The sequence below is a fragment of the Bufo bufo genome, chromosome 1, assembly GCF_905171765.1.
Source record: "Bufo bufo chromosome 1, aBufBuf1.1, whole genome shotgun sequence".
Taxonomy (NCBI): domain Eukaryota; kingdom Metazoa; phylum Chordata; class Amphibia; order Anura; family Bufonidae; genus Bufo; species Bufo bufo.
The window spans coordinates 390,201,536-390,216,195 of NC_053389.1; the positions used below are offsets into that span (position 1 = coordinate 390,201,536).

General features: G+C 44.7%; 1 protein-coding gene across 1 annotated transcript in view; it reads right to left on the bottom strand.

Moving 5' to 3' along the window:
• Window positions 1-5,505: 5,505 nt before the first annotated feature.
• HRH2 (histamine receptor H2) overlaps window positions 5,506-14,660 on the bottom strand; it is a 234,667-nt gene continuing 225,512 nt past the window's right edge. Inside the window, exon 3 of the mRNA XM_040405669.1 lies at window positions 5,506-5,822. The gene's annotated coding sequence lies outside the window, so the exon portion shown is untranslated. The remainder of the gene's footprint in view (window positions 5,823-14,660) is intronic.

Sequence of the window (14,660 nt, forward strand, 5' to 3'; positions counted from 1 at the left end):
ACCATGTTAGTGAAATGTTGCCTCCTGCTAACACGTTCTGTATCAGGTGGTGGTGCAGATAGCTGTGGCGTGGTGACAAAACTTTTCCACATCTCTGCCATGCTAACCCTGCCCTCAGAGGAGCTGGCCGTGACACAGCTGCGTTGGCGACCTCTTGCTCCTCCTCTGCCTTCGCCTTGGGCTTCCACTTGTTCCCCTGTGACATTTGGGAATGCTCTCAGTAGCGCGTCTACCAACATGCGCTTGTACTCGCGCATCTTCCTATCACGCTCCAGTGCAGGAAAAAAGGTAGGCACATTGTCTTTGTACCGGGGATCCAGCAGGGTGGCAACCCAGTAGTCCGCACACGTTAAAATGTGGGCAACTCTGCTGTCGTTGCGCAGGCACTGCAGCATGTAGTCGCTCATGTGTGCCAGGCTGCCCAGAGGTAAGGACAAGCTGTCCTCTGTCGGAGGTGTATCGTCATCGTCCTGCGTTTCCCCCCAGCCACGCACCAGTGATGGGCCCGAGCTGCGTTGGGTGCCACCCCACTGTGAACATGCTTCATCCTCCTCCTCCACCTCCGCCTCATCCTTCTCCTCCTCGTCCTCCAGTAGTGGGCCCTGTCTGTCCACATTTGTTCCTGGCCTCTGCTGTTGCAAAAAACCTCCCTCTGAGTCACTTCGAAGAAACTGGCCTGAAAGTGCTAAAAATTACCCCTCTTCCTCCTCCTCCTTCTCCTGGGCCACCTCCTCTTCCATCATCGCCCTAAGTGTTTTCTCAAGGAGACATAGAAGTGGTATTGTAATGCTGATAACGGCGTCATCGCCACTGGCCATGTTGGTGGAGTACTCGAAACAGCGCAACAGGGCACACAGGTCTCGCATGGAGGCCCAGTCATTGGTGGTGAAGTGGTGCTGTTCCGCAGTGCGACTGACCCGTGCGTGCTGCAGCTGAAACTCCACTATGACCTGCTGCTGCTCGCACAGTCTGTCCAGCATGTGCAAGGTGGAGTTCCACCTGGTGGGAACATCGCATATGAGGCGGTGAGCGGGAAGGCCGAAGTTACGCTGTAGCGCAGACAGGCGAGCAGCGGCAGGATGTAAATGCCGTAAGCGCGCACAGACGGCCCGCACTTTATGCAGCAGCTCTGACATGTCGGGGTAATTGTGAATGAACTTCTGCACCACCAAATTCAGCACATGCGCCAGGCAAGGGATGTGCGTCAAACCGGCTAGTCCCAGAGCTGCGATGAGATTTCGCCCATTATCGCACACCACCAGGCCGGGCTTGAGGCTCACCGGCAGCAACCACTCGTCGGTCTGTTGTTAAATACCCCGCCACAACTCCTGCGTGGTGTGGGGCCTGTCCCCCAAACATATGAGTTTCAGAATGGCCTGCTGACGTTTACCCCGGGCTGTGCTGAAGTTGGTGGTGAAGGTGTGTGGCTGACTGGATGAGCAGGTGGATGAAGAGGAGGAGGAAGCCGAGTAGGAGGAGGAGGCTACAGGAGGCAAAGAATGTTGCCCTGAGATCCTTGGCGTCGGAAGGACGTGCGCCAAAGAGCTCTCCGCCTGGGGCCCAGCCGCCACTACATTTACCCAGTGTGCAGTTAGGGAGATATAGCGTCCCTGGCCGTGCTTACTGGTCCACGTATCTGTGGTTAGGTGGACCTTGCCACAGATGGCGTTGCGCAGTGCACACTTGATTTTATCGGATACTTGGTTGTGCATGAAAGGCACGGCGCTCTTGGAGAGTAGTGCCGGCTGGGAACAACATACTGTGGGACAGCAAGCGACATGAGCTGTTTGAAGCTGTCTGTGTCCACCAGCCTGAATGACAGCATTTCATAGGCCAGTAGTTTAGAAATGCTGGCATTCAGGGCCAGGGATCGAGGGTGGCTAGGTGGGAATTTACGCTTTCTCTCCAAGGTTTGTGAGATGGAGAGCTGAACGCTGCCGTGTGACATGGTGGAGATGCTTGGTGATGGAGGTGGTGGTGTTGGTGGTACATCCTCTGTTTGCTGGGCGGCAGGTGCCAACGTTCCTCCCGAGGCGGAGGAAGAGGCCGAGGCAGCAGCAGCAGAAGAGGTAGCAGGGGGAGCCTGAGTGAGTTCCTGGTCATGCAGGTTGTGCTAAGGTTCAGAACGTTAATGCCTCGCTTCAGGCTCTGATGGCACAGCGTGCAAACCACTCGGGTCTTGTCGTCAGCACATTGTTTGAAGAACTGCCACGCCAAGGAACTCCTTGAAGCTGCCTTTGGGGTGCTCGGTCCCAGGTGGCGGTGGCCAGTAGCAGGCGAACTCTCTTGGTGGTGGGTGTTCTGCTTTTGCCCCCTGCTCCCTCTTTTGCTACGCTGTTGGCTCGGTCTCACCACTGCCTCTTCCTCTGAACTCTGAAAGTCAGTGGCACGACCTTCATTCCATGTGGGGTCTATGACCTCATCGTCCCCTGCATCGTCTTCCACCCAGTCTTCCTCCCTGACCTCCTGTTCAGTCTGCACACTGCAGAAAGACGCAGCAGTTGGCACCTGTGTTTCGTCATCATCAGAGACGTGCTGAGGTGGTATTCCAATGTCCATATCATCAGGAAACATAAGTGGTTGTGCGTCAGTGCATTCTATGTCTTCCACCGCTGAGGAAGGGCTAGGTGGATGCCTTTGGGAAACCCTGCCAGCAGAGTCTTCAAACAGCATAAGAGACTGCTGCATAACTTGAGGCTCAGACAGTTTCCCTGATATGCATGGGGGTGATGTGACAGACTGATGGGCTTCATTTTCTGGTGCCATCTGTGCGCTTTCTGCAGAAGACTGGGTGGGAGATAATGTGAACGTGCTGGATCCACTGTCGGCCACCCAATTGACTAATGCCTGTACCTGCTCAGGCCTTACCATCCTTAGAACGGCATTGGGCCCCACCAAATATCGCTGTAAATTCTGGCGGCTACTGGGACCTGAGGTAGTTGGTTCACTAGGACGTGTCTCTGTGGCAGAACGGCCACGTCCTCTCCCAGCACCAGAGGGTCCACTAACACCACCACGACCATGTCCGCGTCCCTTACTAGATGTTTTCCTTATTGTTACCGTTCACCACAATAAGAAAAAAAATATTTGGCCCAATGTATTGAATTCAAATTCAGGCCTTTTTTTACAGGCACCTAACACTATCTAGCTTTCTATTTAGGTACCGTATTACACTAATACAGGCACATCAGTAACCACAGATTTAGCTGAATATAAATTGTAGGCCTAGTATTTAGGCCCTGGATGACAGGTATCCCTTTTACGGACAGAATTAGACTTGGAAATGCACGGTAGCGTGTGAAGTTATTGAGAATGACCCTATCAGCACTTTCAATGTAATATACCCTTTTATGGATAGATATAAACTTGGCCTGCTACAGCAGAAACCACTGATTTATGGAATTGCTAATTTGGGAATTGAATTTCAATCCAGAACAAAAACTGTGCTTTGACGGACACTAAATAACTTTACCAGCCACAGCAGTAACCACAGATTTAGCTGAATATAAATTGTAGGCCTAGTATTTAGGCCCTGGATGACAGGTATCCCTTTTACGGACAGAATTAGACTTGGAAATCCACGGTAGCGTGTGAAGTTATAGAGGATGACCCTATCAGCACCTTCAATGTAATATACCCTTTTATGGATAGATTTAAACTTGGCCTGCTACAGCAGAAACCAGTGATTTATGGAATTGCTAATTTGGGAATTGAAATTCAACCCAGAACAAAAACTGTGCTTTGACGGACACTAATTAACTTGACCAGCCACAGCAGTAACCTCGGATTTAGCTGAATATAAATTGTAGGCCTAGTATTTAGGCCCTGGATGGATGACAGGTATCCCTTTACGGACAGAATTACACTTGGAGATGCACGGTAGCGTGTGAAGTTATTGAGAATGACCTTTTTATGGATAGATTTAAACTTGGCCTGCTACAGCAGAAACCACAGATTTAGGGATTTGCTAATTTGGGAATTGTATTTCAACCCAGAAAAAAATATATCCTTTGGCAGACAGCAGACATTATTACAATTGGCTTGCCACAGCTGAAACATCAGATTTAGGGTACTGCTATTTTGGCAATTGTATTTCACCCCTCAATAAAATAGCAAGCACAGCCAAGCCCCTGATGTAGGATATAGCAAAAAAAAATAAAAAGACACTATTGATGGTTAAGCAATTAACTAGCAGAAGTTGAATGATACACAGCTGTAGATCGATCACTTCAGTAAGTGTTTTTGATGAGTAAATCCCTGCCTACTCTGGCCCTAACAGCAGCTGCATCCTCTCCCTACACTGATCAGAGCACGTGATCGCTACGTGACTCCAGCTTAAATAGAGGCTGGGTCACATGCTGCACTGGCCAATCACAGCCATGCCAATAGTAGTCTTGGCTGTGATGGCCTCTTGGGGCAAGTAGTATGACGCTTGTTGATTGGCTGCTTTGCAGCCTTTCAAAAAGCGCCAAGAAAGCGCCGAACACCGAACCCAGACTTTTACGTAAATGTTCGTGTTCGGGTCCGTGTCACGAACACCCCAAAATTCGGTACGAACCTGAACTATACAGTTCGGGTTTGCTCATCCCTAATCTGGACCCATGTGAGGTACAGGGCTGGTTCTAGCTTTGATAGAGATTGTCATGTACTATAAGATGTCTGAATTTCATTTTTTACATTAATAATTGGATAACCCCTTGGATAGAAATTAGATGTGTATTTCATGGACAGAAATCTGAGGTTATGCACTGCTACTGATGTGATGTGGGTGTGTACAGATCTGGAGCAGATTTACATGCAGATTATTCCCATTGTCAATTAATAGGGCTAATATTACACGTTTCTGTCTCTTATTTTAAAAAGGGCAGGGTTGAGGGCTCCTGTTGCATCAAGTTTACAGCCAAAGATAGCAGGAGAAGGGGAGAGTGGCTGATTTCCTGGGACCTGTATTGGTGAATTTATTATATATTTCTCACATCTTATGAGAAAAATATTAAGTTGAATTACATTTTTTTAAAATCAGAAGTCTGTTCATAATATTCTTTACATGACTAAAAGTGCTCGTATGTGAGTGAATGTATTGCTATTTTTAAATACAGCTAGTTCAACATTATACATTTTTTTAACCATTGTACAGGTACCTTGTTACGGATGAGGTAAAATCTTTAATGAGGAAACCAGCATTCACACATATAAATATGTAAGGATTGTATTGATAATGGAAACTTTGGCCAGAATTCAAAGTGCTGACAGCTTTTATCATGCCCACACTTATGAAATATGACATCCAAGTCATTGACAGTTGCTCTAGATGCTGTGATGCTTCACATTGAAGACATTTATATTATCGTATAGATGAAGGATGATGAGTTCCATTCACAGTGCTAAAAAGTATTTCACAGTACAAATCATTTAATCATCTCTCCAAGCAGTTTATATAGAAATATATATGTTTGCTATGCCCATTATCTTTATTTCTAGTTATTCCTTTCATGAGTTCGCATTGACACATGCAATGTTCAATTTCTAAATATGAGATTGCTTATTGCCAAAGAATGTGTGACTTGGATCTGGGTCAGTAGGGTCTTCTTGGCCCTGTATGTGAAAACATCAAATATTTTTCATTCATTACTGTGTCCTAAAGCTGTAATGGCAGTGACGTTACGGGCTGCAGAACTTGCACCTCGTTTGGAGCTTCAGCCAGAGATTCCTTTAATATTGAAGTCCATGTCCTTTGTTTTGGGAGGTATTTAAGAAGCCACAGCGTTGCTCTGCAGGTCATGTAATCCAAACACATGTTGCACCATCTGGGATGAATCCTTCTAAAAAAAAAAAAAAAAAAAGAAAACACAGAATAATATAAATACAGGACTATTAAAAGAAAAAAATGGGGTCATGATGTGGCACACAACATGCCATCACTAAACTACGTGACAGATGCAAAAAATCCAATCCAAATTCTGTTGAAATTCACATGCGACTTTGCCAACATACAGTAGCTCACAATGTAAGTCACATCCATGTAACTTGCCTGCAACTTTTCTTAGATTTAGCCATTTTCATATTCAAATTGCAACTTACAATAATGTGTAAATTACAAACAAGTTGCAATCGCACAACTTTTCTGAGACTAAGACTTGATGTCTAGTGACACATGTTGATGTGTAGCCGCAGCTTTGATGAACCAGAGGAGACAAAAATACAGTTATTCACAACTAGAGATGAACGAAGTTTACCAAACTTCGATTTGGCTGCTTCGCCGAATTTCACAAAGAAAATTGATTTGTGACGAATTACAACATCATGAAGTGCATTTCTTTGTAAGTAGCAGGCACACTGATGGGGAACTGATGCCCCTGTCATTAAACCTCTCAGATGTTGCGTTCATTGCTGATCACGGCATCTCAGATGAAAAATGAGGGCTTTCAGGTATTAATAAAAAAAATTATTATACTTACTTCATCCATTTAACCCCTTAAGGACACGGCCATATTTCACCTTAACCACCTCAGCTCCCCTACCTTAAACACCCTTAATAACCAGGCCACTTTTTGCACTTCTGCACTACATTACTTTCACCGTTTATTGCTCGGTCATGCAACTTACCACCCAAATGAATTTTACCTCCTTTTCTTCTCACTAATAGAGCTTTCATTTGGTGGTATTTCATTGCTGCTGACATTTTTACTTTTTTTGTTATTAATCGAAATTTAAAAAAAATTTTGCAAAAAAATGTCATTTTTCACTTTCGGTTGTAAAATTTTGCAAAAAAAAACGACATCCATATATAAATTTTTCTCAAAATTTATTGTTCTACATGTCTTTGATAAAAAAAATAGTTTGGGTAAAAAAAAATGGTTTGGGTAAAAGTTATAGCGTTTACCAACTATGGTACAAAAATGTGAAAAAAAAAAAAAAAAAAAATTTCCGCTAACTTGGGCCAAAAAAAATTCTGAATGGAGCCTTACAGGGGGGTGATCAATGACAGGGGGGTGATCAGGGAGTCTATATGGGGTGATCACCCCCCTGTAAGGCTCCATTCAGACGTCCGTATGTTTTTTACGGATCCACGGATACATGGATCGGATCCGCAAAACACATACGGACGTCTGAATGGAGCCTTACAGGGGGGTGATCAATGACAGGGGGGTGATCACCCCATATAGACTCCCTGATCACCCCCCTGTCATTGATCACCCTCCTGTAAGGCTCCATTCAGACGTCCGTATGTGTTTTGCGGATCCGATCCATGTATCCGTGGATCTGTAAAAAACATACGGACGTCTGAATGGAGCATTACAGGGGGGTGATCAATGACAGGGGGGTGATCAGGGAGTCTATATGGGGTGATCACCCCCCTGTCATTGATCACCCCCCTGTAAGGCTCTATTCAGACGTCCGTATGTGTTTTGCGTATCCGATCCATGTATCCATGGATCTGTAAAAAACATACGGACGTCTGAATGGAGCCTTACAGGGGGGTGATCAATGACAGGGGGGTGATCAATGACAGGGGGGTGATCAGGGAGTCTATATGGGGTGATCACCCCCCTGTCATTGATCACCCCCCTGTAAGGCTCTATTCAGACGTCCGTATGTGTTTTGCGGATCCGATCCATGTATCCGTGGATCCGTAAAAAACATACGGACGTCTGAATGGAGCCTTACAGGGGGGTGATCAATGATAGGGGGGGTGATCAATGACAGGGGGGTGATCAGGGAGTCTATATGGGGTGATCACCCCCGTCATTGATCACCCCCCTGTAAGGCTTCATTCAGACGTCCGTATGTGTTTTGCGGATCCGATCCATGTATCAGTGGATCCATAAAAAACATACGGACGTCTGAATGGAGCCTTACAAGGGGGTGATCAATGACAGGGGGGTGATCAGGGGTTAATAAGTGACAGGGGGGGTGTAGTGTAGTGGTGTTTGGTGCTACTTATTACTGAGCTGCCTGTGTCCTCTGGTAGCAGGTAGCAGGTATATTAGACGCTGTTATCAAAACAGCGTCTAATATACCTGTTAGGGGTTAAAAAAAAACGCATCTCCAGCCTGCCAGCGAACGATCGCCGCTGGCAGGCTGGAGATCCACTCGCTTACCTTCCGATCCTGTGCGCGCGTTCACAGGAAATCTCGCCTCTCGCGAGAGAACACGTATATGCGTCCAGGAGGAATGAATCGACCGCCTCCAGGACGCGTCGCTGCGTTCGGCGGTCCGGAGGCGGTTAAAGACCAGGCAATTTTTTGAAAATCTGACCAGTGTCACTTTAAGTGGTGATAACTTTAAAACGCTTTGACTTATCCAGGCCATTCTGAGATTGTTTTTTCATCATGAAAAATGAAGTCAAAAATGAAGTCAAAAAAATTATTTTTTATTTATAAAAAAAATACCAAATTTACCCAAAATTTTTTAAAAATTGGAAATTTCCAAGTTTCAATTTCTCTACTTCTATAATAATAGTAATACCTCCAAAAATAGATATTACTTTACATTCCCCATATGTCTACTTCATGTTTGGATCATTTTGGGAATGATATTTAATTTTTTGGGGATGTTACAAGGCTTAGAAGTTTTTCAGACATTTTCAAAAACCCAATTTTCAGAGACCAGTTCAGGTCTGAAGTCACTTTGGGAGGCTTACATAATGGAAACTTCCCAAAAATGACCCCATTCTATAAACTACACCCCCAAGGTATTCAAAACTGATTTTACAAACTTTGTTAACCCTTTAGGTGTTCCGCAAGAATTAATGGAAAATAGAGATACAATTTCAAAATTTCACTTTTTTGGCAGATTTTCCATTTTTTTTTTTTTTTTCCAGTTTCAAAGCAAGGATTAACAGCCAAACCACACTCAATATTTATGGCCCCGATTCTGTAGTTTACAGAAACACCCCATATGTGGTCGTAAACCGCTGTACGGGCACACGGCAGGGCGCAGAAGGAAAGGAATGCCATATGGTTTTTGGAAGGCAGGCTTTGCTGGACAGTTTTTTTTTTACACCATGTCCCATTTGAAGCCCCCCTGATGCACCCCTAGAGTAGAAACTCCATAAAAGTGACCCCATCTAAGAAACTATACCCCTCAAGGTATTCAAAACTGATTTTACAAACATCGTTAACCCTTTAGGTGTTCCACAAGAATTAATGGGTGTCACGGCTGAGGATGGGGAATACCCTCAGCCGTGCGGTATCAGAAGATGGAGTGGTCGCTGCGCGACCAGGACAACAGGATTAGGGAGCTGGTGACCTCCTAATCGCATCCCTAACCTGACCTTGACTCCTAGCTACATGAGCCGACCTTGATGGTAGGAGGGCTCATGCTCCGGAACCTAGAAGTCCCTGCTAGCCCTCAAAATGGCCCTAAACTAGGAGCTGGGTAGACAGCCCGTTCCTCCTGGACACGGAGGAACAGGAGTCTAAAGTGGCCAAGTAACACAGACAAGGAAACATAAACAGACATATACAAACGGAAAATGCAAATGTGATCGCACACTACATCCAGCACTCTGCCCTCCATGCTGGATGAGACATTGGTTTATATTTTGGCCAAAGCATAGTAAGCCACTCACCGCGTCAAGGCTGTCTCATGAGTGGTCTCATGAGTGGTCCCTAACTCTTGTTCCTACCTGTTCATGGGCCATGACAGCCACATAAAATCCAGGGAATGCAGGTCAGCATGCAAGCCAAGTACACTTTGCTTGTAACCCCGTCCGGTGCCATTACAGCTTTCATCGGATCCAGGGATGCAAGTACCAACATGCATGCTGAACCCACCATATACTTCTCCTGGAGCCAAATGGCTAATGGTAGGTTCTATACAAGCAGACTCAGTTTTATACTGACTTTAAAACCAGCCTCAAGGACAGATTAACTGGTCAGGTGTGCAATGACTCCAAGGAGATCGCCACGCCTCCAATATATACTACAAAGAAAAAAATAAGGGGTTGGGTCAGCACAACCTGCCTGTAGGTGCAGATCGCTATGGCGAAATACATATACAAACGGAAAATGCAAATGTGATCGCACACTACATCCAGCACTCTGCCCTCCATGCTGGATGAGACATTGGTTTATATTTTGGCCAAAGCATAGTAAGCCACTCACCGCGTCAAGGCTGTCTCATGAGTGGTCTCATGAGTGGTCCCTAACTCTTGTTCCTACCTGTTCATGGGCCATGACAGCCACATAAAATCCAGGGAATGCAGGTCAGCATGCAAGCCAAGTACACTTTGCTTGTAACCCCGTCCGGTGCCATTACAGCTTTCATCGGATCCAGGGATGCAAGTACCAACATGCATGCTGAACCCACCATATACTTCTCCTGGAGCCAAATGGCTAATGGTAGGTTCTATACAAGCAGACTCAGTTTTATACTGACTTTAAAACCAGCCTCAAGGACAGATTAACTGGTCAGGTGTGCAATGACTCCAAGGAGATCGCCACGCCTCCAATATATACTACAAAGCTTGCATGCTGACCTGCATTCCCTGGATTTTATGTGGCTGTCATGGCCCATGAACAGGTAGGAACAAGAGTTAGGGACCAATGTCTCATCCAGCATGGAGGGCAGAGTGCTGGATGTAGTGTGCGATCACATTTGCATTTTCCGTTTGTATATGTATTTCGCCATAGCGATCTGCACCTACAGGCAGGTTGTGCTGACCCAACCCCTTATTTTTTTCTTTGTAGTATATATTGGAGGCGTGGCGATCTCCTTGGAGTCATTGCACACCTGACCAGTTAATCTGTCCTTGAGGCTGGTTTTAAAGTCAGTATAAAACTGAGTCTGCTTGTATAGAACCTACCATTAGCCATTTGGCTCCAGGAGAAGTATATGGTGGGTTCAGCATGCATGTTGGTACTTGCATCCCTGGATCCGATGAAAGCTGTAATGGCACCGGACGGGGTTACAAGCAAAGTGTACTTGGCTTGCATGCTGACCTGCATTCCCTGGATTTTATGTGGCTGTCATGGCCCATGAACAGGTAGGAACACGAGTTAGGGACCACTCATGAGACCACTCATGAGACAGCCTTGACGCGGTGAGTGGCTTACTATGCTTTGGCCAAAATATAAACCAATGTCTCATCCAGCATGGAGGGCAGAGTGCTGGATGTAGTGTGCGATCACATTTGCATTTTCCGTTTGTATATGTATTTCGCCATAGCGATCTGCACCTACAGGCAGGTTGTGCTGACCCAACCCCTTATTTTTTTCTTTGTAGTATAAACAGACATATGGCAGTGACAGGTAAGTGAGCCTAGTACCACACTTACCTGCCACAGACACACAACCTGGAACCCAAGTGCTGCTGTCCACAAACACCAAAGACAGAGCACACAACACACATCACAGGAAACCAGGAAACCATATGCTGCAATAAGAAACGACCAAACAAACATCTACCAAACACCATACATGAAGTAAACACACAACCTCATAAACATAGAGAATCACAATTTATGACCACAATGGTGGCCCTCACTGGCAGATGGAAATGTGACCAGGAGAGTTCCTCCAGCTTACAACAAGGCTGGAGTACCCCTCAGACATCAGGTCTAAACTGAGGCTTTATAGCCCATGCAGCCACACCCACAAACGGACACACCCAGTGCACACACACACACTTCCAACACCAGGGAAGGGAAAACACCACTTAAAGGGGACGTGCACACAATAACATAAAACACAGTGCACACATACACACAAAACCGCATGCACAACATAGCAAGCTGCAATGGCACAGCTCAGACTGCTACGCTGCCACATACATACTGTTGCCAGCGGCAACCACAGTTGAGGCAAATACCACAGCCCTCACCTGTGATTGACAACCAAAGTAAACCGCTGACAACCGCATGCGGTTCAGGCGTCACGGTCATAGCCATGGCCGTGACAATGGGAAATAGAGATACAATTTCAAAATTTCACTTTTTTGGCAGATTTTCCATTTTAATAATTTTTTTCCAGTTACAAAGCAAGGGTTAACAGCCAAACCAAACTCAATATTTATGGCCCTGATTCTGTCATTTACAGAAACACCCCATATGTGGTCAGAAATGGCTGTACAGGCACACGGCAGGGCGCAGAAGGAAAGGAATGCCATATGGTTTTTGGAAGGCAGGCTTTGCTGGACTGTTTTTTTTTACACCATGTCCCATTTGAAGCCCCCCTGATGCACCCCTAGAGTAGAAACTCCAAAAAAGTGACCCCATTTTAGAAACTATGGGATAGGGTGGCAGTATTGTTGGTACTAGTTTAGGGTACATATGATTTTTGGTTGCTCTATATTACACTTTTTGTGAGGCAAGGTAACAAGAAATAGCTGTTTTGGCACCGTTTTTATTTTTTGTTATTTACAACATTCATCTGACAGGTTATATCATGTGATATTTTTATAGACCAGGTTGTCAAGGATGCGGTGATACCTAATATATATACTTTTTTTTTATTTAATATAAGTTTTACACAATAATTTCTTTTTTGAATAAAAAAAAATCATGTTTTAGTGTTTCTATAGTCTGAGAGCCATTATTTTCTCCATTTTTGGGCGATTACATTGGGTAGGGTATGATTTTTGCGGGATGAGATGACGGTTTCATTGGCACTATTTTGGGGTGCGTGTGACTTTTTGATCGCTTGCTATTACACTTTTTGTGATGTAAGGTGACAAAAAATGGCTTTTTTTTACACCGTTTTTATATTTATTTATTTTACGGTATTCACCTGAGGGGTTAGGTCATGTGATATTTTTATAGAGAAAGTTATTACGGACGCTGCGATACCTAATATGTATACTTTTACAGAATGATTTCATTTTTGAAGCAAAAAAAAATCATGTTTTAGTGTTTCCATAGTCTGAGAGCCATAATTTTTTCTGTTTTTTGGCGATTACCTTGGATAGGGTATGATTTTTGCAGGATGAGATGATGGTTTTATTGGCACTATTTTGGGGTGCTTGCTATTACACTTTTTGTAATGTAAGGTGACAAAAAATTGTTTATTTAGCACAGTTTTTATTTTTTATTTTTTTACGGTGTTCATCTGAGGGGTTAGGTCATGTAATATTTTTATAGAGCCGGTCGATACGGACACGGCGATACCTAATATGTATATATTTTTTTATTTATGTAAGTTTTAGACAATAATATCATTTTTGAAGCAAAAAAAATAATCATGTTTTAATGTCTCCATATTCTGAGAGCCATAGTTTTTTTTTAGTTTTTGGGCGATTATCTTAGGTAGGGTCGCATTTTTTGCGGGATGAGATGACGGTTGATTGGCACTATTTTGGGGTGCATATGACTTTTTGATCGCTTGCTATTACACTTTTTGTGATGTAAGGTGTCAAAAAATGTTTTTTTTTGTTTTGTTTTTACGGTTTTCATCTGAGGGGCGAGGTCATGTGATATTTTTATCAATCCGGTTGATACAGACACGACGATACCTAATATGTATACTTTTTTTATTTATGTAAGTTCTACACAATAAAAGCTTTTTTAAAACAAGAGAATTATGTTTTAGTGTCTCCATATTCTGAGCCATAGATTTTTTTTTTTTGCAGAATGTCTAAGGTAGGGGCTCATTTTTTGGGGGATGAGGTGATGGTTAGATTGGTACTATTTTGTTGGGCAAACGCCTTTTTGATTGCCTGCTGTTGTCAGGGCCGTCTTTAATATTGATTGGACCCTGGGCAAGAATTTACTTGGGCCCCCTGGATCCCGCCTTCACACACCCTAGCATGCAATATCGCCCTCCACCACAACACACAGTGAATGGGTCCGCACCCGAGCCGCCAAAAGCGGCAGCTCAGATGCGGACCCAAACAACGGCCGTGTGCATGAGGCCTGAGCACAATGCAGTCTCAGGAGTGGTCCACACCACACCCCTGCCTTGCAGCCTCACAGGAGTACAGGACCAGTATCTGTACACGTATGTATGGCATAATTGGGATACACATCACACATGACATGACACAGGTCTTTACCAGGCTGCAGGCCAGCAGACACATCATTATTGCCACATGTGTCACATGCCACTACTGACTGTACAGCCGTTCAGAGTTCAGACAGTTCACAGTTCCACTTCCTTCAGAAAAGCGAGCCTGCCGCTCACTACAGCGACTTACAGATTGAGGCAGTGGCGTTGCTATGGCTGGTGTCACCCTTTGCTCAGGGGGGCCCTCATGGTGTGGTGTGGTCATTTTTACTAAGGAATATAGTTTAACCGTTTATGTGCAAAAGAGAAAAAAAGGAGTCACTAAGTCAGCTCCAATCAGATATCTGCACATAGACCAAGAGTCTTGGTCTATGTGCAGATATCTGATTGGAGCTGACTTAGTGACTTCTTATTTTCTCTTTTGCACATAAACGGTTAAAATATATTCCTTAGTAAAAATGACCAGTCCACACCACACCATGAGGGCCCCCCTGAGCAAAGATTAGTAAATGTGGCCAGCCGGCCGGGTGGCCCCGGGCCACAGTTCAGCATACTGAGAGAACCCAACCCCTTATGTCTCCCGTCTCTATAATAATCCAATAATCCCCCACTAATGGGGTTATTTAAATTACTGGTGGATTATTAGAGAGACGAGAGACATAAGGGATTCTCTCTGTCTGTCTGCTGAACTGTGGCCACCAGAGACAGACGGCCCCA